At 39.8% G+C, this 22,922-nt stretch overlaps 1 long non-coding RNA gene across 4 annotated transcripts; it reads right to left on the bottom strand.

Annotated features, from left to right (window-relative positions):
• Positions 1 to 21,959, bottom strand: LOC111750060 (uncharacterized). Of its 4 annotated transcripts, none has more exons than XR_010317779.1 (5): positions 15,971 to 21,959; positions 13,447 to 15,014; positions 13,188 to 13,308; positions 6,042 to 6,238; positions 1 to 4,468 (listed from the first exon to the last, which is right to left on the bottom strand). It is a non-coding gene; the product is annotated as an uncharacterized LOC111750060 (long non-coding RNA). The 4 variants fall into 4 exon arrangements; XR_010317780.1 differs by lacking the exon at positions 13,447 to 15,014 and adding an exon at positions 8,709 to 8,800 and having other exon boundaries at positions 15,971 to 16,077; XR_010317778.1 differs by lacking the exon at positions 13,447 to 15,014 and having other exon boundaries at positions 15,971 to 16,077.
• Positions 21,960 to 22,922: the final 963 nt, after the last annotated feature.

The raw sequence follows: 22,922 nt of genomic DNA, 5'->3' as shown, positions 1-22,922 counted from the left end.
CCAAAGGATTTTTTTTTTTTTTAACATGAATTTTTTGTGCTTTTGCTCAAATTTTCCATCAGGTTCCATCCTAGTAACCACAAATGAGCCTTACATTTTTGGGTTTGGAGTTGCATATATGGGCAAAACCCAAAACATGTACTAGCGAAAGTCGTTGCGTAAGGACCGAGTTCTCCCACGCAACTGGAAAACTCCAGCCCACGCCGCCAGACTCAGCGCTGAAGCTTCAGCGCCATGTTGCCTCAGGCCAGGCGCCAAGGGCAGGTGCCATTCCCTTCAAAGCGCTGTCAGCGCCCTCCGTGGCCAGAACTGGGCTTCCTCCCAATTTTTTCAGGCAAAGAGTTATTTCTCAAACTACGGGAATGTGGGAGGTGGCCCCAAACGGGGCTAGAGCCTCATGTGGCTGCACTGCCACCTCAAGCCTTCTGCTAATAATTTCAAAAACGAGAATGTGCTATTAGAAAAAGAATTCTCTAACTGCCAAAAAAATATTTTTCTCTGAAAAGGGAAGTAACCTTGTGCAAGAAAATTCTTTAGCTGTCTGTTGGCCTGATGTCATCCTTCTTCTACATCTCTGTGCTAATTTAGCTTTTTGCCAATTAAATTACCTTTTTGCCAATTAACACCTAAAGAGGACTGTTAACATCTGCAGGCAATCTTTGTGGTTCGTAAACCTCAATTTCAAAATCAATTAAAAAAAAAAAAAAGACTGCCTACAAGTTCTCCTGCTCAGTGGGACCACATAAGTTTCACCACAAAAATCCTTGACTTGCTTCCAGAGCTTATCTCATGATTCCTCTTGTCTGAGGGAAGTGCAGTCCTTCTAAATCCATGTCACTGAACTGTTCAGTCAGCCAGCTCAATCCAATTCCCAAGCCAGGAAATAGCCTTTAGCAATGTTCGGCGTCTGTCTGCATCCTCATCAAGGTGTATTTTAAAGGTGAACGTAAATAAATTTTTCTCTGGTTGAAAAAGGATTTAAATATTGTCAAAAGAAACTTTTTTTTCCTTCATGTGAACATTTTTGTAGCAGCAGAAGAGCCCAAGCTTACCACAAGTTTATCTTTAGAAACACACATTGACTGTAATTATATATGAGTTCTAACGCACATTAGGCAACTGTATATAAGTAAACAGAACGATTCTCAGCTGTGTGACTCACAGAACTGCATGGTGAAGATTACAAAGTTCCAGATAGGTAATAAGTACTTTGTAGGGAACAAAATAAAGGAACAGAATCCTGTCTTCGTATTAACTGGATGAATCTTAGATCTGTGAGAGAAATGAGAACTTTTCTGGCAACTATAAAAAAAATATAGCAACACTTTATTTCATTTATGTCCGCTTACATCAATGTGGCCCATGGCATTTTCTGAAAAAAGAGCTTTCTCAGAGACTTTTCACTGACTTCATCATAAGAAGCAAGGTGATGAAGTATATTAACCCTCTTAACCCACAGTGGTTAAGCGTTTGGCTGCTAACCAAAATGTTGGCAGTTCAAATCCACCAGCCACTCCTTGGAAACCCTGTGGGGCAGTTCTACTCTGTCCTGTAGGGTTGCTATGGGACAGCAATGGGTTTAACCCTCTTTATTAATAAGCATTTAAACATATACATGCATATACACATACCACACACATGCACATACATGCATACATCTACACATTTATGTGTACATATAATTTCCCACTCTCTTCTGTCATGGAATGATCCTATCTGACATTAAATATTGTCGGGGTGATAATCATGGACATGCAGACCTTCCTCATTTAGGTCCACTTTTACTTAAGATTGGAAACCCTGGTGGTGTAATGGTTAAGTGCTACGGCTGCTAACCAAAGAAAGGGTCGGCAGTTTGGATCCGCCAAGCACTCCTTGGAAACTCTATGGGGCAGTTCTACTCTGTCCTATAGGGTCGCCATGAGTCAGAATCGACTCGACGGTGCTGGGTTTGTTTTTTTTCTTTTTTTGGTTACTTAAGATTAAGGGAGAATCATTCATTATTGTCAGGAAAAGGCTTCTCTTTAGAAAATCCTCTGCTGATATTGAGGTACTGTTGAGAATTTTTATAAGTACTTCTCTGACAACCCAGAAAACTCCTCTCAATAAGAAACTAAAAACATATTGGCATGCTGATAGCTATTAACCCTTCAATGCCATAAGCACCTATAACTTAGGTATTTAACTCTAGAAATATGCCTACTTTTCTGCAATAGTTTAAAATCATTTAAATCTAGTTAATGTATCCAGTGGGAAAAAGGTTTATAATGAAAGAAGAAAAGGAGTACGTGTATTAATTTCCTAGGATTGCAGCAACAGATTACCACGAAGTGGCATAAAACAACAGAAATTTATTCTCTCAAGATCTAGATGCCTGAAGTCTGAAATCAAGGTGTTGGCAGGGCTGTGCTCTAGGAGTGAGTCCTCCCTTGTCTTTTCCAGCTTCTGGTGGCTCCTTGGCTTGTGGCTGCATCACTCCAGTCTCTGCCTCCATCTTCACTTAGTCCTCTGCTTTGTGTGCCTCAGTTCTCCCTCTGCCTTTCTCTGGTAAGAAAATTTGTCACTGGATTTAGGTCTCACCCGATTCCAGGATAATCTCATCTCAATATCCTTCACTTAATTACATCTGCAAAGTATTTTTTTTCCAAATAAGGTGATACCAAAGGTATGGATGGACATATCTTTTGAGGGACCACTATTCAACCCACTGCAGTATGTATAACTTTTTTTTTTTCAAGATTGCTGTAACAAGGCCAGACTCAAAATAAGCAAAACATTTTCTCAAAGTATACAGTGAGGTTTACCTTACTTTTACTTGAGACAAAGGTCTCACCAGAGCATGTGTCTATTGAATTAAAAATATACATTCTCTCTATCTACAAACAGTTCAAAATAAAGACCAAAACCCAAAGCTGTTGCTGTCAAGTGGATTCTAACTCATAGTGACCCTATAGGACAGAGGAAAATTGCCCCACAGGGTTTCCAAGGAGTGGCTGGTGGATTCGAACTGCTGACCTTTTGGTTAGCAGACAAACTCTTAACCACTGCGCCACCAAGGCTCCAGGTACCAGAAAACCTGTAGGCTGTAGGGAACTCCAGAGAGAAATTAGCAGATTTTTTTTTCACTTCCCAGGTAGATAGCACTTACTATTCATGACAGATGAAGTTCAGCATAATTTAAAATGTACATATCTCCATAAATACAGGTAGTTCTCAAGTGTTCTGTTGTATGTATATACATGTATATACATAAGTGTTCTGTTGTATGTATATATGTATATATATGTGTGTGTGTGTATAAATATAAATATATATATATGGAAATCCTGTTGGCATGATGGTTAAGAGCTATGGCTGCTAACCAAAAGGTTAGCAGTTTGAATCCACCAGGCAGTCCTTGGAAACTCTATGTGGCAGTTCTACTCTGTCCTATAGGGTTGTTATGAGTTGGAATGGACTCGACAGCAATGGGTTTGTTTTTTATTTATATATATATGTACATACATCATGTATCATAGGAGTGGAAGAAAGACTTTGAGAAACATTTTGTTAAAACCTCTTTGTTTTAGAAATTAGGTAATTAAGACCCCCCAAGGAAACCCTGGTGGCATAATGGTTAAGTGCTACGGCTGCTAACCAAAAGATCAGCAGTTCAAATCCAACAGGCACTCTTTGGAAACTCGATGGGGCAGTTCTGCTCTGTCCTTTGGGTTGTTATGAGTTGGAATCAACTCAATGGCAACAGGTTTAAGCTCCCCCAAAAGGCTTAATCTTCCATGAATTGCCCAAGATCACACAGACAGGAGATGACTGAAGCAAGATTAAAAGGTTAACTCTCTCATTCCAGACCAATGTTTTTTTCCTACATGCTACATTATGCCTAACCTACTTTCCTCCTCCTACAAAGTAAACCCATTCTCCTGTTCTTCCATTGGTCAAAATAGAAAATGTACCACCATCCAGAAGGTGCATCTTTTCTTACACCCCATCATATTATGCCAATAAAGAGCATTACACTTTTCAAAATGATTTTTTGATATCTTGTTTAATCCCTGTAAATTTGTGATTTGTTCCATTTAATGAATGGATAAACTGAGGCTCAGAAAACTCAGTTGGCTTACTCAAGGTCATACAGCTAGTTTGAAGTCAAACTAGAATTCAATGCATATCCTTTACTTGATTTCTGGTACTCTTTCCTAGTGTTCAAAATGACCTTTTGTATTGGTTAACATTTTCATAGCTGTCCTTATAAGGCATTCACAGTGTAAAAACACACGGCTTCTAACAAGGTCCTTTGAGAGACCTTCTATGAAAGTCTAATGTTGTAATTCTTATACTTGACCATCTAGCACATTAGTGACTTAAACCCCATAGAATAGAAAGAGCTTAATATGTCATCCATTCCCATGTGCACCAGGAACATGGCATGAGAGGAGATTCAGCTGTTCTCACAGGAAGCCATCAGGTCCTACCAAAAAGTACATAAAGGAATAAATGATTATTCATGGTGCCAAAGCCACATGTACTCTGAACAAGAAAACATTATATTAAAGAATGTGGGAGGAAAAAAAAACCCACAAAACTGATACAGATCCATTCAATAAGCTTTTCATTGAAACTGCTTAAGACTGAACATAAGAAATGCTCCGTTCCATAATGTGGTCTCAAGGTTTATGAAACATAAAAGGCAAACTATTGTCTAATGACAATGGTATACATTTTTAGTTGGTTTGGGGTATAAACTTAAAAATTCAACATGTGAAATATTTTTCATATTACATAAAATTAAAAAACTATATATCACTTACGTTTATTTGATATTATTAGTTTTTATAGCTGGAATGAGAATAGTGTTATCACAGAAGAAAAATTATTTTGGATATACTCAGGAGCGAAATGTTATAGGTCTGTAATTAAAATACTTCAATACATGAAGCAAAACATATTAAATCTCGATTATTTTTTATGGGTATATGGTGGTTCATATACTATTCTTTGTACTTTTATCTCTCAAATTTTAAGTTTGAAGTTATGTTTCAAAATTCATAGTAAAATAACAGAATATGTTATGAAGTTACCAATCTTGGAAGCAAAATATATTAGTGCATTACTTAATAGAATATGATTACTCAATAGTATATGGATGACCCATGTGGAAGACACAAAGGAAGAGAGAAGCAAACATCTGTTTAAAGAAATACACTCCATTCTTCCAATTTCTACTGCTATCTAACTACACATTGACCAATAGATGTGGAGCAACCCCAACTCTCCCTACTTTTAGAACTGAAAAAGAAAAAAAGAATTCCATTTTTAGTAGGATAGGCCTGTCTGATTTCAGTAGCATTGTTCATCTTTTGATCCAAAGAAAATGGAAAGATGCACCTTATTTAGTCCACATGCCGCTAACATTAAAAGCAGATTTTTTGTGGGAAGTGCTTGTTCCCTTAAGGCTTCCATTTGAAAGACTTTTTGAAAGGTTAGAAACTTTCCCCCCTGAGGGTATTCAAAAAGCCAGAAGTACCTTTTTGTCACTTGCTCTGAATTTTTTTCCTAAGATGAAATACAGGAAGCCAATTCAGAGTAGCTAGTAAATTCAGTCAATTTAAGGGACCCATGTTTCCCCTTATCCTCTCCACCCCCCTCCATGCACAAGTCTTGCTCTTACCCAGAAGTACAGCAGCCAGATACAGGACAAATATGACTTAGGTTTAAGTGGAGGCTCTAGCCTACCTGAGGGGCTTTTATTCAATCAAATAAAGCTTCCCGTTTTACTTCTCCTGTGAATGATGTGTGTTGGTGCAGAAAGTAAATATACAAGGAAAAGAAACCTGTTTGCACACTCCACACTCTTGGGGGAACACCATCTTGCTTCTGGAAGCTATTAGTTATAATCATCTCCCAGTTTGTAGGTATCACAACAAATTTATTGTTTGATTTGACAAATACCCCTGCAATTGACCTCTCAAGATTAGAGAACCTGGAAACATGGGTTAGGAAAGATGCTAAACCAATTTGCTGGAAAGGAGACTAAAGCTTACCTTATAGGAGGAAGACATGAGGTACACATACTGCAATAGCATGTCTACGAGCTCTCTCACAAGTCACCCTGTGAGCTAAGAAGGGGAACTGTATGGTTTACACCCAAAAGACGGAGTGGCTGGAGACAAAGAAGCGGAGTCATCAGCTGAATGTCTCGCAGTTTGGAAAATGTTGAAATTGCATACATAATATTTTCCTATTAACAAAGAAATAAGTGTTTCTTTAGAAAAAAAAAAAAGGTGTTAGAAAACAGAAATCATCCCACCCCTGGAAAATGGTGTTATAGCCTTCCAGATGTTCAGAAGGTCTTCCTTGGCAAAACTAACTGAAAATGACCCAATTCACTACCAACCTCACTGTGGAAACCCCAAATCAGACTGCTTTAAGCAGGAGGGACTCCAGAGATGTTTTTTCTGTTTGTCAGATCTGTGGTCTCCTGTGTTGGCTTCATTTGCCAGCTTCTGTGATGACAAGAGGGAAACCCTGGTGGCATAGTGGTTAAGAGCTACGACTGCTAACCAGAAGGTCAACAGTTTGAATCCACCAGGCGTTCTAGAAACTCTATGGGGCAGTTCTACTCTGTACTATCGGGTTGCTATGAGTTGGAATCAACTTGACGGCAGTGGGTTTTTTTTGGGGGGGCGGTGGTGGTGATGACAAGATGGCTACCAGCAACAAGAGGCTATATCCTCCCCTCCCCAATTTAAATCCCTGAGGAAATAAACCCTCCTTCCTCCCAGTTGCTTTTGTAAAAGACCAGGGACTGGTTCCAGTTAGATTGAGTGGTAATCCCTGAATCAATTACTTGTGCCAGAGAACACCATAAATCCAGGAATGCTAAATGTCTGGGAAACAGGGACGTGAGGAAGAAGACCTCTTTCCTCTCTAAGAGTGAGAAATCAAGCGGTGATGCTTGTGCCCATTATACACCTATGAGTAGAAGAGTTCTTTCAACTTTTACTCACAGTCACTTAAACACACCAGGCCAGACCCAGAATTGTCATCCCCTCTTCCCAACTAGGAAACCCTGGTGGGGTAGTGGTTAAGAGCTACAGCTGCTAACCAAAGAGTCAGCAGTTCAAATCCACCAGGTGCACCTTGGAACTCTATGGGACAGTTCTACTCTGTCCTATAGGGTTGCTATGAGTTGGAATCGACTTGACAGCAGCGGGTTTTTTTTTTTTTTTTTTTGGAGGCGAGGAGATTTCCTTCCCAACTAATGGTTAAGCTTTTTGTCACTTGCCTGGTCCTTTCTTCCCTCAGGTCAAAGCTCTTCTGGGTGGCTTCCCAGGCCCAGTCCCTTGTCATCTATATCCTACTGACTTTCAGGCTGGAATATCCCACTCTGCCTATCTCTCTCGAAAAAAACAAAATACTCTTCTTTAGCATTTTTTATGTGGTCTCAATTCAGAGGACCTTTTGAAGGACAGCATTTGGTTGACTTTCATTGTTTTGTGTATATAGTTGTAGACAATAAACTAAGAGGAAGTAATTTTGGTTCTACCTGGAATATATGAAATTTCATAAGAGAGCATAGGATGATGGGCCAGACGGTACTGGGAATCGATGGATAAGACTGGAACACCACACTATCATCTTGTTGCCTATCATCAGGTGCCAACTCTGCCTCAGCAAGTACAAGTATAGGAGTTCTGTGGTCAGTTATGAGTGGAACAGTGTCTAAAGCAATGAATGAGAGTCTGCAGCTCAAAACAGCCCCTATGACATCGGCATCTCTGTCTCTTTGGGGATAAAGGTGGCATCATTGAGGAAGAAAGGGGTATGGGAAGAGCGCAGACCCCAGAGTCGGCCTGCCTGGGTTTGGATGCATAGTTCTGCAACTTTCTAGTTACGTAAACTTAAATGAGATGCTTCGCCTCCCTGTGCCATCTATACATATGTGTGTGTATATATATATAACTACCTACCTCATGGGATGACTCTAAGAATTAAATAGGACCACACATGTGAAGGACTTATCATAATGCCTGGCACATAAGCCCTCAATAAATATTGCTGTTATGATTAGTCTTGCTGCTATTACCATTTCTAAAACTACATAGAGATTTAGGGGCATAGATTTTGGAGTCAGACTATATAAGCACAAACCCAATTTCATCTCTTACTGTATGATGTTGGACAAGTTACTTAAACTCCCAAGACTTAGTTTGTTTAGCTAGGTAAATAGGAATGATAATCTACCTGTCCACATGGAGTAGAAGTGAAGATTAAATTAAATAAACATATCTCCTGAGTTTCGAATGTTGTCTATTATTTATTATGGCATACCATTGCAGGGTTCTGATAAGCACCTCTTAACACCTCCACAAAGGAAAAAAAAGAAGTTCTCCAATTGCCAATTCTGTTCCAGGCATCTGGAGCTGTGAAGCTGGAAAAGTGCTCCTTCAGTTTAAAGACAGTATTCACTATTAAATAGAAAAGCCTTGTGGTGGTCGTGAGGAGGGGTGCCCAGCCAATAGCTCAGCACTTTCATTTGGTTTAGCAAATGGTTTCCAAGGTGACTATTGTAAGGATGATGAATGAAGATAAGAGCACTAGCCAGGAGAGTTGCAGGCACATGTCTACAACACCCAGAGTCTTGGGTACTCTTGAAGCAGAAGTAGCCTCCAAAGTGGAGGTAAACACTCACTAAAAACATTACTGACCTCCACAATTTGGTCAAAGACTCATGTCAGCTGATCCCATTATGTGCAGGGCCCAGCTTGTTCTCCAGGCTCTGGGCACAGCATCTCTACAACTGGGTAAGGCAATTTTAACATTTGTAAATGTTTTTGTTAGATTTGGGGAAAACTAGGGTTTTCTGAAAAAATGATGAGACCACATGTAACTACTCATGGAGCGGGTGGTTTAAACACTTTCTATAGCCCCAGCACTCTAGCCTTTTCCAAACAGTATTTTAATGATGATACAATTTCCCTCTTTAGATGTGGAGAAACTAGAGAACTGAATAATTTCTTAAGACCACAAAGCACAAGAGGAGGCAAGGACTGTCTCAAAATAATGGGATGAGCTGAACCAAAAGAAATCTTCAACTTATTAGCAGAGCGAGTTTCCCAAGTTTTCGTCTACTGAGAGATCTCCCAAAGGAAATTTGGGGCTCCCTCCTCCTGAAGCGTGTTTTAAAATTCAACAAGACTAAACAATGGATACCACAAGGAACAATTCTCCTCTTGCCAGGTAAAAGGATAAGAGGGCTGGAGTGATATTTTCCAGCTCTAATTTCTGTGATAAGTGATCCCAGTTACCTGGGCTGCTGGGCAGGAGTGGAGGCAGTGAGAGTGGGCCGTTCACACAGACTTTCAATTTTAATATGAGCAAGTTTAATCAGCCCTCCGCACAGCCCTCCTTTCAAGTCTCTGGAAACATCTCAAGGGAGAGAATAACACTAAGAAACACAAAAATCTTTTCTCTTCTCTGCAGGCGTTTGTCATGGGGCCAGTTCCTAAGTGCACAAAATTTTGGCAGGCTGAATCACTTTGATATATTTTTCCCAGGGTTCAAAAAGAATAGTTCAACAAAGAGCTTGTGACTTCAGGGGAGCAAAAGTAGCCAGGAGTTTATGAGGTAGCTCATCTTCTTTACATTTCTGGCAAAGGTGAAAGCAGTGTCAGTGGAAAGATATCACCACCTTAGTGGTTTCTGAGAAGGTAGGTTTGGTGCCTCAGGGCCTCTTCAGGGTTGACTCAGAAGGCTTTGCTCCTGTTTTCCGCAGGTAAAGCAGAGGGCAGCTCCTCTTAGCAAAGGCTGACACTCCCAGGTTTCGTTTTCATTGGCTTTTCTTTTTTTTCCCCCCCTCCAAAGCATAGAAACATATTACTCGTTTAAAACTGGTTCTCAAAAGATATTTGGATTTTCTTCGACAGTATTTCTCATGAATTAAGACAAACAGAAAAAGCAAAAAGATTTGATATTTTCTTTAGATTTTAAAAGAACAAACAGGATGTGTCCAATCAAAATTTTGTATTATTTGGGCCCTGATGACTTTGGCAGTTGGTTTATTTCTTCTAGGATAGGAGTTTTTATAACCATATTAAAATTCAAAATATGAAGTAACATATGACATGGGGATGAGAGTGAGTTTAATTATTAGCCATATTCTCATTATAAAAAAAAAACAAAGCCAGTGCCGTCAATTCCGACTCACAGTGACCCTATAGGACAGAGTAGAACTGCCCCATAGAGTTTCGAAGGAGTGCCTGGCGAATTCAAGCTGCCAACCTTTTGGTTAGTGGCCATAGCACTTAACCACTACATCACCAGGGTTTCCATTCTCATAGGCTTCTACTTTTCCATGGCTACCAGCATGTTTCTTTATCAATGAGCCTTATGGCATCCCACTAACAGAGACAGACCTTAAACACAGTGACTGCTTTTTGATAGTTTACTTCTCTGGAGCGTAGCCAAGAATTTGAGATGTAAGGAATAAAAATCCATCTTTGGTTTTTAATGGAATTGGATTGGGACCAAGGAAATCCAGCACAAATCAAGCAGCTTCTCCGATGATGTTGCAAGAGTGATGTCATAAGTGGAGCTGAGATTAGGTAAATCTCACAGGATCTCGGTTGTTATACTCACAAATTCCTTTGTCAGTCTAATTACTTTCTTCCCACTTGATTCCAGCTTATGAAGAATGAGAACACTGACCAGCCTAATGAAAGAGTGGTAATATCTGTGTCTGCAGATGGAGGGTAGAAGAAGGAGAACCCCTAATTTCTCTGATCTTCTAGACCCTTGCTGCCGATAAGCAACATCAAGGAGGGAAATGCCAAGAATCCCAGATAGTCCGCCTTTCTGGACTGTGTCTTGAGCAGGACCACGTTAGTTCACCCTTGGTCCAGATCTGTACGTTCAAGCCACTGGTGGTTTTTTTTCAGTTAACCTAGGGTGATCAGCTTCTAGAGACTGAAATTAGCCAGCTACCCATGAGACTGATTCAAAACGCCAATTTATTAATTCACAGTGATAAATATCTTTCCCAAAGGCTCAGAATGGCTCTTTAGTGTGATGAGATCATTCTTTCCTCTAGAGGAAAAGTAACAAGGGAATCTAAATTACATTTAAAAGGCAGCTTGGCGAGTGCAGCGTCACTATATGGGATGCAATGCTAATGTGAAGTACCACCAAGTGGTGATGACCTGTTCTACCCGTCTCCGTTTTCAGGAATACTTCTCAAAGGCGACAGGAGGGAGGGTCATTTGTGAATGCAAACACACTGATAAATTAGCCTCCCAATCTTTTTCTAGAGTTCAGGTAAATCACTACCATCCCTCAATGATAAGGCAGTAATCACTTTAAATGTGTGCTCTATACATATTGAGTAAATTGCATTTTCTTTTTCCTGAAAAAACAAAATGCCCTGATGATTTGACAAGACTCAGAGAGAAAACCCAGGGACTTTAAATTTGTAAGATCTCCCCTAAATGGCAGTGTAAAAACACAACAGCTTCTTCATAGGCCAACGTACAAATTAGACTTCACCCAGACGGCATTCTTCTGCAGATTATAGCTCACCTACAGTGTGTAATCTCTTTGTATATATACAGCAGAAATCAAGTATCTTCTTCAATAATGCTGCACCAGGAATGTCATAATAGCAGCTGAGATTAGGTGAATCTCACAGGACCTCAGCTGTTACATTCACCTTCAGAAGGTGACATTTTTTGACCATGCTTCCAAATTTGGGACTGCATTCTGCTGTGGACCTTTAGACCTGCCTGGCTGCTGTGTGCCGTGTTCCCACGAGACCAACTAAGTGGTAGAGGCAAGATACTGTGTGGCCACAAATGCTTCTTGCCCTGATGGAACGTATTTCTCACCAAAATGATTTTGAATTCAATAATGAAATGAAGGGGATAGTAGAGGGTTCTCCATGTCCACCAAGGCAAAAGAGGTATTCCAGCCCAGTATCTGAATATTCGAAGAGTGATGTAAAAGGAGTTGACCACTAGCCAACATTTTAAGGATGATAGGATTCTCATTTAAGGAATAATTTATTCAAGTCCTGTGCGTGTTCCTGTTGTTGTTAGGGGCCATTGAGTCAGTGCTGACTCATAGCGACCCTATGTACAACAGGATGAAACACTGACCAGTTCTGTGCTATCCTCACAATTGTTGCTATGTTTGAGCCCATCATTGCAGCCACCATGTCACCTCAACTCGTCTAGGGTCTTCCTCTTTTTCACTGACCTTCTACCTTACCAAGCAAGATGTCCTTCCCTAGGTCCCTCCTGATAACATGTCCAAAGTACATGAGAGGAAGTCTTGCCATCCTCACTTCTAAAGAGCACTCTGACTGTACTTCTTCCAAGACAGATGTATTCATTCTTCTGGAGGGCCATGATACAGTCAATATTCTTCGCCAACACCATAGTTCAAAGGCATCAATTCTTGTTCAGTCTTCCTTATTCATTGTCTAACTTTCACACGCATATGAGGAGACTGAAAACACCATGGCTTGAGTCAGGAGCATCTTATGCAATGAATCTTTCAATCTCTTGACTGCTGCTTCCATGGGTGTTGATTGTGGATCCAAGTAAAATGAAGAAATCCCTGATGTCATGAACTGAATTGTGTCCCCCCCAAATATCTGTCTACTTGGCTAGGTCATGATTCCCTTGTATGATTGTATGACTGTCTATCATTTTATCTTCTGATGTGATTTCCCTATATGTTGTAAATCCTAAATGGGAACAGGATGAGGTAATAAGATGGATTAGCGGCAGTTATATTGATGAGGCCTACAAGATTAGGTAGTGTCTTAAGCCAATCTCTTTTGAGCTATAAAAGAGAGAATTGAGTAGAGAGACATGTGGACCTCATACCACCAAGAAAGCTGCACTAGGAGCAGGGTGCATCCTTTGGACCTGAGGTTCCTGTGCTGAGATGCTTCCAGACCAAGGGAAGACTGATGTATCACAAGGGCCTTCCTTCAGAACTGCCAGAGAGAGAGAGCCTTCCTCTGGAGCCGGTGCCCTGAATTTGGACTTCTAGCCTACTGAACTGTAAGAGAATAAACTTCTCTTTGTTAAAGCCATCCACCTATGGTATTTCTGATATAGCAGCACTAGATGACTAAGACACTTGACAACTTCAATCTTTTCTCCATTTAACATAATGTTACTTACTGGTCCAGTTGTGAGGATTTTTGTATTCTTTACGTTGAGATGTAGTGAAGGCTCTAATCTTTGATCTTCATCAGTAAGGACTTCAAGTCCTCTTTACTTTCAGCAAGCAAGGTTGTATTATCTGCAAATCACAGATTGTTAATGAGTCTTCCGTCAATCCAGACACTGCATTCTTCTTCATATAATCTAGCTTCTCTGATTATTTGCTCAGCATACAGATTGAATAAGTATGGTGAAAGGATACAACCCTAATGCATACCTTTCTTAGGTTTAAACCACATACTATCCCCTTGTTCTGTTTGAATGACTGCCTCTTGGCCCATGTACAGGTTCCACATAAGCACAATTAAGTGTTCTGGAATTCCCATTCTTCACACAATGTTATCCATAATTTGTTATGATCCACACAGTCGAATGCCTTTGCATAGTCAATAAAACACAGGTAAACGTCTCTCTGGTATTCTCTGCTTTCAGCCAAGATCCATCTGACATCAGCAATAAAGCCCTCATTCCATATTCACTTTTAAATCTGGCTTGAATTTTTAGCAGTTCTTTGTCAATGTACTGCAGCAACCATTTTTTAATGATCTTCAGCAAAATTTTACTTGTGTGTGATATTAATGATACTGTTCTATAATTTCCACACTCCATTGGATCACCTTTGGAATGGGCACAAATAAGGATCTCACCCAATCTGATGGCCAGGTAGCTGTCTTTCAAAATTCTTGGCATAGACAAGTGAGCACCTCCAGTGATGCATCCATTTGTTGAGATATCTCAATTTGTATTCCGTCAGTTCCTGGAGCCTCGTTTTTTACCAGGGCAGCTTGGACTTCTTCCTTCAATGTCATCGGTTCTTGATCATATGGTACCTCCTAAAACAGTTGAATGTCAACCAATTCTTGTTGGTAGAGTGACTGTGTGTATTCCTTCCATCTTCTTTTGATGCTTCCTGTGTCGTTCAATATTTTGCTTACAAAATCCTTCAAAATTGCAACCCGAAGCTTGACTTCAGTTCTTTCAGCTTGAGAAATGCTAAGTGTTCTTCCCTTTTGATTTTCTTACTCTAGGTCTTTGCAAATTTCACTATAATACTTTGTCTTCTCAAGCTGCCTTTTGAAATATTCTGTTCAGCTCTTTTACTTCATCATTTCTTCCATTTGCTTTAGCTACTCTACATTCAAGAGCGAATTTCAGAGTCTCTTCTGTCATCCATTTTTGTCTTTCCTTTCTTTCCTGTCTTTTTAATAACCTTTTGCTTTCTTCATGTATGATGTCCTTGGTGTCATCCCACAACTCATCCTGTCTTCGGTCACTAGTGTTCGATGTGTCAAATCTATTCTTGAGATGATCTCCAGATTTAGGTGGGATACACTCAAGGTCATTTTTTAGCTCTCGTGGACTTGTTTTAATTTTTTCAGCTTCAACTTGACGTTGCATATGAGCAATTGACGGTCTGTTCTGCAGCCATCCCCTGGTCTTGTTCTGACTGATGATATTGAGTTTTTCTGTTGTCTTTTTCTACAGATGTAGTTGATTTTTTTCCTGTGTTTTCCATCCAGTGAGGATTCACATGTATAGTTGCCATTTATGTTGTTGAAAAAGGTTATCTACAATGAATATAAGTCATTGGTCTTGCAAAATTCTATCACACAATCTCCAGTGTGGTTTCTATAATCAAGGCCATATTTTCCAACTACTGATCCTTCTTCTTCATTTCCAACTTTCACATTCTAATCACCAGTAATTACCAATGCACCTTGATTGCATTGATAATTGTAGAAATTCACTCAATTCTCTACCCTCTTCCCAAGGACCTAAAAGAAACTAAAGAATACAACCAAATAATAAATTATTTTTCTTTTTCTCCTCAAATGAATGAATTTGTTCATGAGCAATTTTTTCTCTTCAGTCATACTGATACCAACAGCTAATATTTATTGAGCACTTACTGTTTCACCCCAACTAGTGTGCCAAGAGCTAAAACAAGTCCTTATATCTATTTCATGAGCTAAATACTATTATTAACCCTAACCAGCATTAAATCAGTTTCTGTCTGGTCAGTTATGACTCATGGCAATTTGTCTTAGTCATCTAGTGCTGCTATAACAGAAATACAACAAGTGGATGGCTTTAACAAAGAGAAGTTTATTCCCTCACAGTCCAGTAGGCTACAAGTCAGAATTCAGGGTGCTGGCTCCGGGGGAAGGCTTTCTCTGTCTGTTGCCTCTGGAGGAAGGTCCTTGTCATCAGTCTTCCCTTGGTCTGGAAGCATCTCAGCACAGGAACCTCAGGCCCAAAGGATGCACCCTGATCCTAGTGCAGCTTTTTTGGTGGTAAGAGGTCCCCATGTCTTTCTGCTTGCTTCTCTCTTTTACATCTCAAAAGAGATTGGCTTAAGACACTATCTAATCTTGTAGACCTCACCAATATAACTGCTGCTAATAAACCTTATTACATTATAGTGACAGGATTTACAACATATAGGAAAATCACACAAAATGGTGAACAATCACATAAAATTGTGGGCAGTCACACAACACTGAGAATCATGGCCCAGCTCAGCTGACAAACATTTTGGGGGGACACAATTCAATCCATGACAAATCTCCATGTGTGTCATAGTAGAATTGTGTTCCATGGGGTTTTCAGTGGCTGATTTTTTGAAAGTAGATCACTAGGCTTTTCTTCCAAGGTATCTCTGGGTAGACTCGAGCCTCTACCATTTCAGTTAGCAGCCGAGCACACATTAAAGAAAAAAAGATAATGGGCAAGGTGCTTACCTTCTATATGCCTTAAGTTCACTCAGCTTGTAAGTGGCAGAGCTTTGTTTAAACCCAGGCAATCTGCTACAGAGCCTGTCTTCTTGACTACTCACCAATGTTCTTCCTCAAATTTTCAAACTATAAATAGTTGTGCAATTTGGCCTAGCCCATTAGTATTGCCTCCATAAACTTGATTACTATTCTGAAGTTGTTTCTTGTTCTTTTTCCTTTATTAAAAATAAAGCAAATGTAAAACTAAAATAACCTCCTGTACTGCTTCTCAGTGAATGACTTTATTATTATCTCAGCCAATATTGAAATCACCATTTCAAAAAAGTCTCCACCACCCACATTACCTTCATTGTTAATATTTATAACATGTGGTAAAAGGGTTTAGAACTCAACTTCATTGTTCCAACAAAAATTCATGATCTTCCAAATTGGCTAAGGGGTCCTACTTCTAAAAGGCCTACTCCTCAAATGTAGGCCTATTGCCAATGTGTCTGACAAAGCAAGTCTCAAGTTTTGAAAGTTATCAGAGCATCTTTTGGCAGGTAAAGAGAGTTCCAAGTGTCAAGTGGACTCCTAGAACTGTATCTCCAAAAAATGTAATTCCTTTACATTTGTACATAAGAATTTAACCAGATGTTCATTATGAGGAAAAGTAGCCAAGTTAACTAAGAGAGGGCCTATTCATACTGTATTATGAAAATTACCAAGTTTAATACAACTCAGAGGAACTCAAACAGTTTACTTTTAAAAATATTTAGCACTAATTCTCCAGCATTAGTTTTTGACTTTCTGAAGGTGGGCCCAAAAATTATTTTTTTAATTGAAGTTAAAAAAAAAAGTTCATTTTTCAGTTCTTTCTGACTTGCTTTTAATTTTTCTAAGATATTTCATGCCACTGACAATGCATCAATGTCACAGGGGATTAATCATTGTCCAATCACTGTATTACTGTAGGAAGTAGCCTAATCAGCTAGTAGAATCCTTTTCTGCTCTTGTTTCTCTTAGTATCTTCAAGGAGAACTTCAAAGAGCGTTCTGTTTCAGGCAGAAAGGTCTCCTTCATTTTCTCATTAATCTCTTGATGCCTGGCTGCCCAGGAAACACAGGCTTTCTCCTCTATTCCACTCTTCCAAAAACACGTACAAGAGAGTTGATCTGTTCTGCAACATAATCTCAGAAGACAACTCTATCTTGACCCTCTTGCCCAATGTTTACTCATTCTCTCTTGTTCTCCCATTTTCCTATCAATAAATTTGCGTATATCCTCATATTTTTAACCAATGATCCTATACTTCAATTACTTTTCCTTACATTTGTTTCAACTTTAGTCCAAGAAGAAGACACAGTTCCTTTAGATGAGAGAAAAAGGAAGTGAGTACATATAACTATTTCCCAGATATGGTTGTAATAAATAAGGTACCAAACTCGATTTAATTAGTACCTTAGACACTAAAACCTGTTTCCTTCTGGATTTCAAGCCTTTGTTTCTTAAATATTTCCTAGTTGTTAGGCTGGGACATTGTTAAGATTATTGTTGAAATCTAAAGAGAAAAATCTTTCATTGTCTACTGGTATTGTTTAAACAATAGAAAGCAAGTCAAATATTTTAGCTCACTCATGTAAAGCATAAATTTCTGCTGAGGAAAACCTGATTGAGAAGTGTCCCTAACTGGACCCTGTTATAACAATTTGTCTGGTCAGGTTCTTGGCAGACTCAGTGTTTCAACTTTAGCAACACATAGAAACTAGTTGCTGTTGAGTCAGTTCCGACTAATAGCGACCTCATGTGTGTCACAGTAGAGCTGTGCTCCACAGAGTTTTCAATGGCTAATTTTTTGGAAGTAGGTCACCAGGTCCTTTTTTCCAAGTGCCTGTAGGTGAATTTGAACTGCCAACCTTCCAGTTGGCAGCCAAATGTATTAACCATTCGCACCATCCAGCAACACCTGCAGCATTCTTAATTTACATCTTTTTTAATCCTCCCTCACCAAGAAATTAATAAGATATATGAATGGTATGACTCAACTCCTTAGTTCAATTGTACAAACATTTATTACTTAAGTATAAGGATATTATAATAATGAACTGTTTCCTAGAATCCTCATGGGATCTTTCAAACACAAAGCTGCAATGCTACCAGCAGCCTCGTGAGCAATGGAGATGGCACCCTGATATAGATCTCAGGGCTTCACCTTGGTCATCCACAACCTTAGCACAGTCATCATGGCTGTCAATAGCAGTCGTGGATTCAGAGACATTGTGGTCCAGGCTACTACACTTAGTATCAGCGGGGAAATGAGACATCACCTCAGAGATTTCATCAGAGTGAGAATTAAAAAAAACTGCCAGTGTCACATGGTGGCCAAAAGGACTGGTTTCCAACTCATGTATCCCAGACACCCCTTAGAAAAATTATGTGGGGAAGATATGGGAGGACTAAGTTCCCACAAAGTAAGTGAAAGTACAGCCAAAAATACTATTTTGAAATTCTAATTGTGATCCAGTTTTTCACCTTCAGACCAGTATGGACTAAGGAATACACTGACCTTCTGTTTCAGTTATCTACTGTTGCATAACAAACCACCCCAATACTTAGTAGCTTAAGCAACTACTATTTTGTTAATTTTTGTGATTCTGTGGGTTGTCTGAGATCAGTGGGGTGATACTTCTGCCCCATGTGATATTGGCTTGGGCTGCAATCATCTGGGGGCTTCATTGGGCTGGAACACTCAAAGCAGTTCACTCACACAGCTGACAGTTGATACTGGCTCTTGGCTAGGAGTTTAACCAAGATTATTGGACAAAATGCCTAAATGTGGCCTCTCCACGTGGTTTGGGCTTCTCATCAACATGGTGGCTGGGCTTTGAGAGGAAAACCCCAGACTGAAGCACAAGCAACCAGTCTTTCCAAAGGCTTAGGCCTAGAAGGGACACAGCATCACTTCTCCTGTATTCTGCTGATTACAACAGTCACGTTCTCAGCCCAGGTTCAAGGGAGTGGAGAAATAGATTCCACTTCTTAATATGCAGCATCTTTAGTCTGCATAACCTCCATTCTTGGACTGGTTTCAAGGGAATTAAAGAGAATTAGGTTATTCTACAAAAATCTGGGAAGGACTAGGGTGTGGGGAGGGGATTGATCGGAAATATCCTGGCTTCGTGTGCATTTTCTTAAACTTCACTTTTCAGTCAGTCAGTCAGAACTGTTGCATTTATATTATCTCCTCTGTGACTTTACATTACACTGCTGACTGGAAAACACCTCTGTCTGGTCAGGAAACCACAATTCTTTTTTATCTGTACAACTTTGCATTTGATGTTTTATTCTCCCAAGTGGCAAGAGTAGAAGAACTAGGGCAGGCGCAGCCCTCTGAAGAATCATCATTCATTACACAGCAGAGTGACTGGTCAGAGGAGTTTTAAAATCTCTGTTCCCAGGCTGGGCTCCAGGCCCACTGAATCAGAGTCTCTAGGGGTATAGGTATATAAAGACAGAGAGAGAGACGGAGACAAAGACAGATGGAGACATAGTCAGAGACATAGGCAAAGACATGTTGCTGTTGTTGTGTGCCATTGAGTTGATCCCATAGCAACCCTGTAGGACAGAGTACAACTGCCCCATAGGGTTTCCTAGACTGTAATCTTTACAGGAGCAAATCACCAGGTCTTTCCTCCCTCAGAGCCACTGGTGGGTTTGAACCACCAACCATTCGATTAGCAGCAAAGCAGTGAACCATTGCCCCACCAGGGCTCATAGACATAGATACATACATAAAAAACATGGAAAAGCACTCCAAGCGATTCAGATATGTATAATTTTCTTGGGAACCACTCAAAATGATTATTGTTTAAATGTTCATTTACGTCACCCATAAAGAGAAATGAAGTCCTGATACATACTGTAATGTAGATGAATCTTGAAATATTATGCCAAGTGAAATGTCTGACACAAAAGGATGAATACTGCATGATCCCACTTACATGGAATATCTAGAAGCGACAAAGGCATAGAGACAAAAGTTTATTAATGCTTACCAGGGGTTGGGGAGAGGAGAATGGGGAGTTATTGCTTAATGGGTACTGAGTTTCTGTTTTGGGTGACGAAAAACGTTTGGAAATCGATAGTGGTGATGGTTGCTGAAGTGAATTTAATTAATGTCACTGAATTGTACATTTAAACATTTTTTAATGGCAATTTTTGTTTTATATATTTTACCACAATTTTTTTTTTAAGAAAAAGCAATACAAACACAATAAAAACTACCTATATTCAAAAAAAAAAAAGAGTTAGTTTGGTGTTTTTAAATTTTGAAGGGAATGCTCTTACATGCAACTATAAATATGTATAAATATGTTGTTATACACTGTAGAGCTGGTTTTCAGCTCATAGAAACCCCACGTGACAGAGTAGAACTGCCCCATAGGGTTTTCGAGACTATAATCTTTATGGAAACAGATTGCCAGGTCTTTCTCCTGCAGAGCCACTGGGTAGGTTAAAACCGCCAACCTGTCCACCTTTACTGCTGAGCCACAAATTAGTTCACACAGTTTTTTTGGTCCTGCCTATGCCCTTGGGATCAAAGCTCAGTATAACGCATTCCAAATGCTTCATCTTTGCCACAATCTGAGTACCACTGGACTGCTCGTGATGGAAAATCCAGGCCGAGAGCCCTGAGCCAGTGCTGTTGTTTGCCTATGGGTGGGCCTATGTACTCTCCAGAGCCCCGAGGCTTTTAGAGCAGTTGACTTGAACGTAATCACCATAATTGGGTCTGCCTGCATCCAAGCATGAAAACTCTCGTACCAGCTTCCCATTGTGCAATCTGCAAAATCCCCACTCACGTGGCTGTTGGACCAAGGGGAAGAACCTCTAGAGTGAGGAAGTAGCCATGAGATGGGCGTATGGCCAGCACTGTACACACCAGCAGAGCGGCAGGAGAGAAAGGCAAATCCTTCTTAGAGTGTCTGGCCTGCCTGGCCGGATGCTAACTGCCTGCAGCAAAGAACTCTGGGTTGCTGCCAGAACGGGCCACGGAAGGGCCAATGTGACCATAACCTCTCTGTGCCTCAGTTTATCCTGGAGCAAAACAACACCTGAGTCCTAGATTTCCTCGTGGGGATGCTGTTAGGATTAATGAGAAAAGATCCTTGAGGAGAGTCCCTCAGAGAGCTTTAGAAAGACAAGGCGTATCATCAGCACCCATGCAGGAAAGGCCTCATTTAAAGGATAAGGCAACTAGCACAGCCTCTTCAACTTTGCACTCCCAAGCCCAAACAGCAGGGTGACTCCAGATGCGGACAAATTGATTTTTTAAGAAAACAATAGTTTCTGATCATCAGACACAGCACTCATTGGGCAGTCTTCTGTTTTCTCTGACAGGAAGGCAGTAGCCAACAAGGTTTCTTCCCCAGCTGACAGCCATTTTTATAAAGCCATGTGTTTTTTTCAGAGCAGTCTATGGTGACATAACAACCCAGACATATGGTGTCATTATTCAGCCGACACAAATTTGACACTTAAGTGAATTTATTATATTTTGCTTTGCTCCTGGTGCCTGAAAGGCTTTGCCACTGTCTCTTCATAGAGCTTGTCACAGATGTTGATGTATTTTCCTCCTCCACGGCCAGGTTTTACTGTGGAAACTGATACAACTTCACGATAGAATTTCTAGATGAATTATTCACGCATTGCATGCTTTCTGCACACAGGGGCTTGGGAGAAATCCATACTATTCAATAAATGGTCTTTCTAATCCTCTTTAACAGAGCATTCTCTCCTGGTTTAAACTGTTTCTATTATCACCTTTGTAATTGTAATGTTTTGGATAAAATATTTCACAGTTGATAGCTTAGTTAAAACATTCATAATATTTCACATTAATGTGTAGCGAAATTGCCCAGGCACTATGATGAAACTGATCCATTCTGGGGACAACAAACCATATGGGCTAAGTTCTCATCAGCTCAACTTTTGCTCACTTAAAAAAGAAAAGAAAAAAAAAAAAAAACCCTGAAATGCTGTAGTCAATTCCACTTTCAGTGATTTATTAAGTAATTCCTGAAATATCTCAATATTTGTTGTTTTAGACAGAACAGGCCTTGCCTAATGCTAATACCATCTGTAGAGATGAGCTTTTAATTGAAAAGAGTTTCCAACTTGATGGAAAAGAGTCAGATGAACTCATCACTGGCCTCTGAGAAAAGATTAATGAAACAAAAACATATCAAGCTTCTTTAATACCTGGAGAGGCCATAAGGATGCCTCAAGTGACATTATGGGCTCTGGTGTATGGGAGTGAATAACCCTAACATGACACTGTAAGCCCATTGAAAAATTAAGAACTATAATTACAGTTTTTAAAGCACACTGACCTGTTGACCTAGAAGATTTAAGACTTTGCCTCAGGGCCATTTCTTGACCTAGTTTTTTTGTTTTGTTTTGTAGTTGTGTGGCGTTTATTTTTAAATCCCAACTGAGATAAATTTTCAGCTTTATTCCGCTGAATTCCAAACAGTTGGAAAGTTAAGTTCTTCCCTATCTTTACCCTACTTTTAATTTGTTTGATTAAATGCTTGAGAAGTACATGTTTTTAAATAAGAAATTTGTTCTTACAAGAATTTCCTTTCTGTTCAGAGAGCACTGACATCCTGAATTGTTCCGAGAACAGATGGCAAAAGAATTGCACAAAAGCACAAAGGAAGATGAAATTCTAGCTAATGATTGTTATGATTTGAGCAAATGCAGGCTAAGTGCGGTAGATTTCATTGACTGAGCTTTGAGGTCCATCCATGCATAACTTCTCCCATTTGTTGTCTATGGCACAACTCTTTGCGCAGTCTCTCAAAACAACATTAGAGTCATCTCTGGCTTTAACTTCTTACATCCCCAGGCCTGCCCCCCAAATTTCTAACAGCTCTTTCTTTCTTTGAATTATCTTCTAGTCAGAAACTCCTAGTCT

Source organism: Loxodonta africana, chromosome 14, assembly GCF_030014295.1.
Source record: "Loxodonta africana isolate mLoxAfr1 chromosome 14, mLoxAfr1.hap2, whole genome shotgun sequence".
Classification (NCBI taxonomy): domain Eukaryota; kingdom Metazoa; phylum Chordata; class Mammalia; order Proboscidea; family Elephantidae; genus Loxodonta; species Loxodonta africana.
The sequence above is the reverse complement of the archived record's forward strand: the minus strand, read 5'-3'. Positions and strand labels throughout refer to the sequence as shown.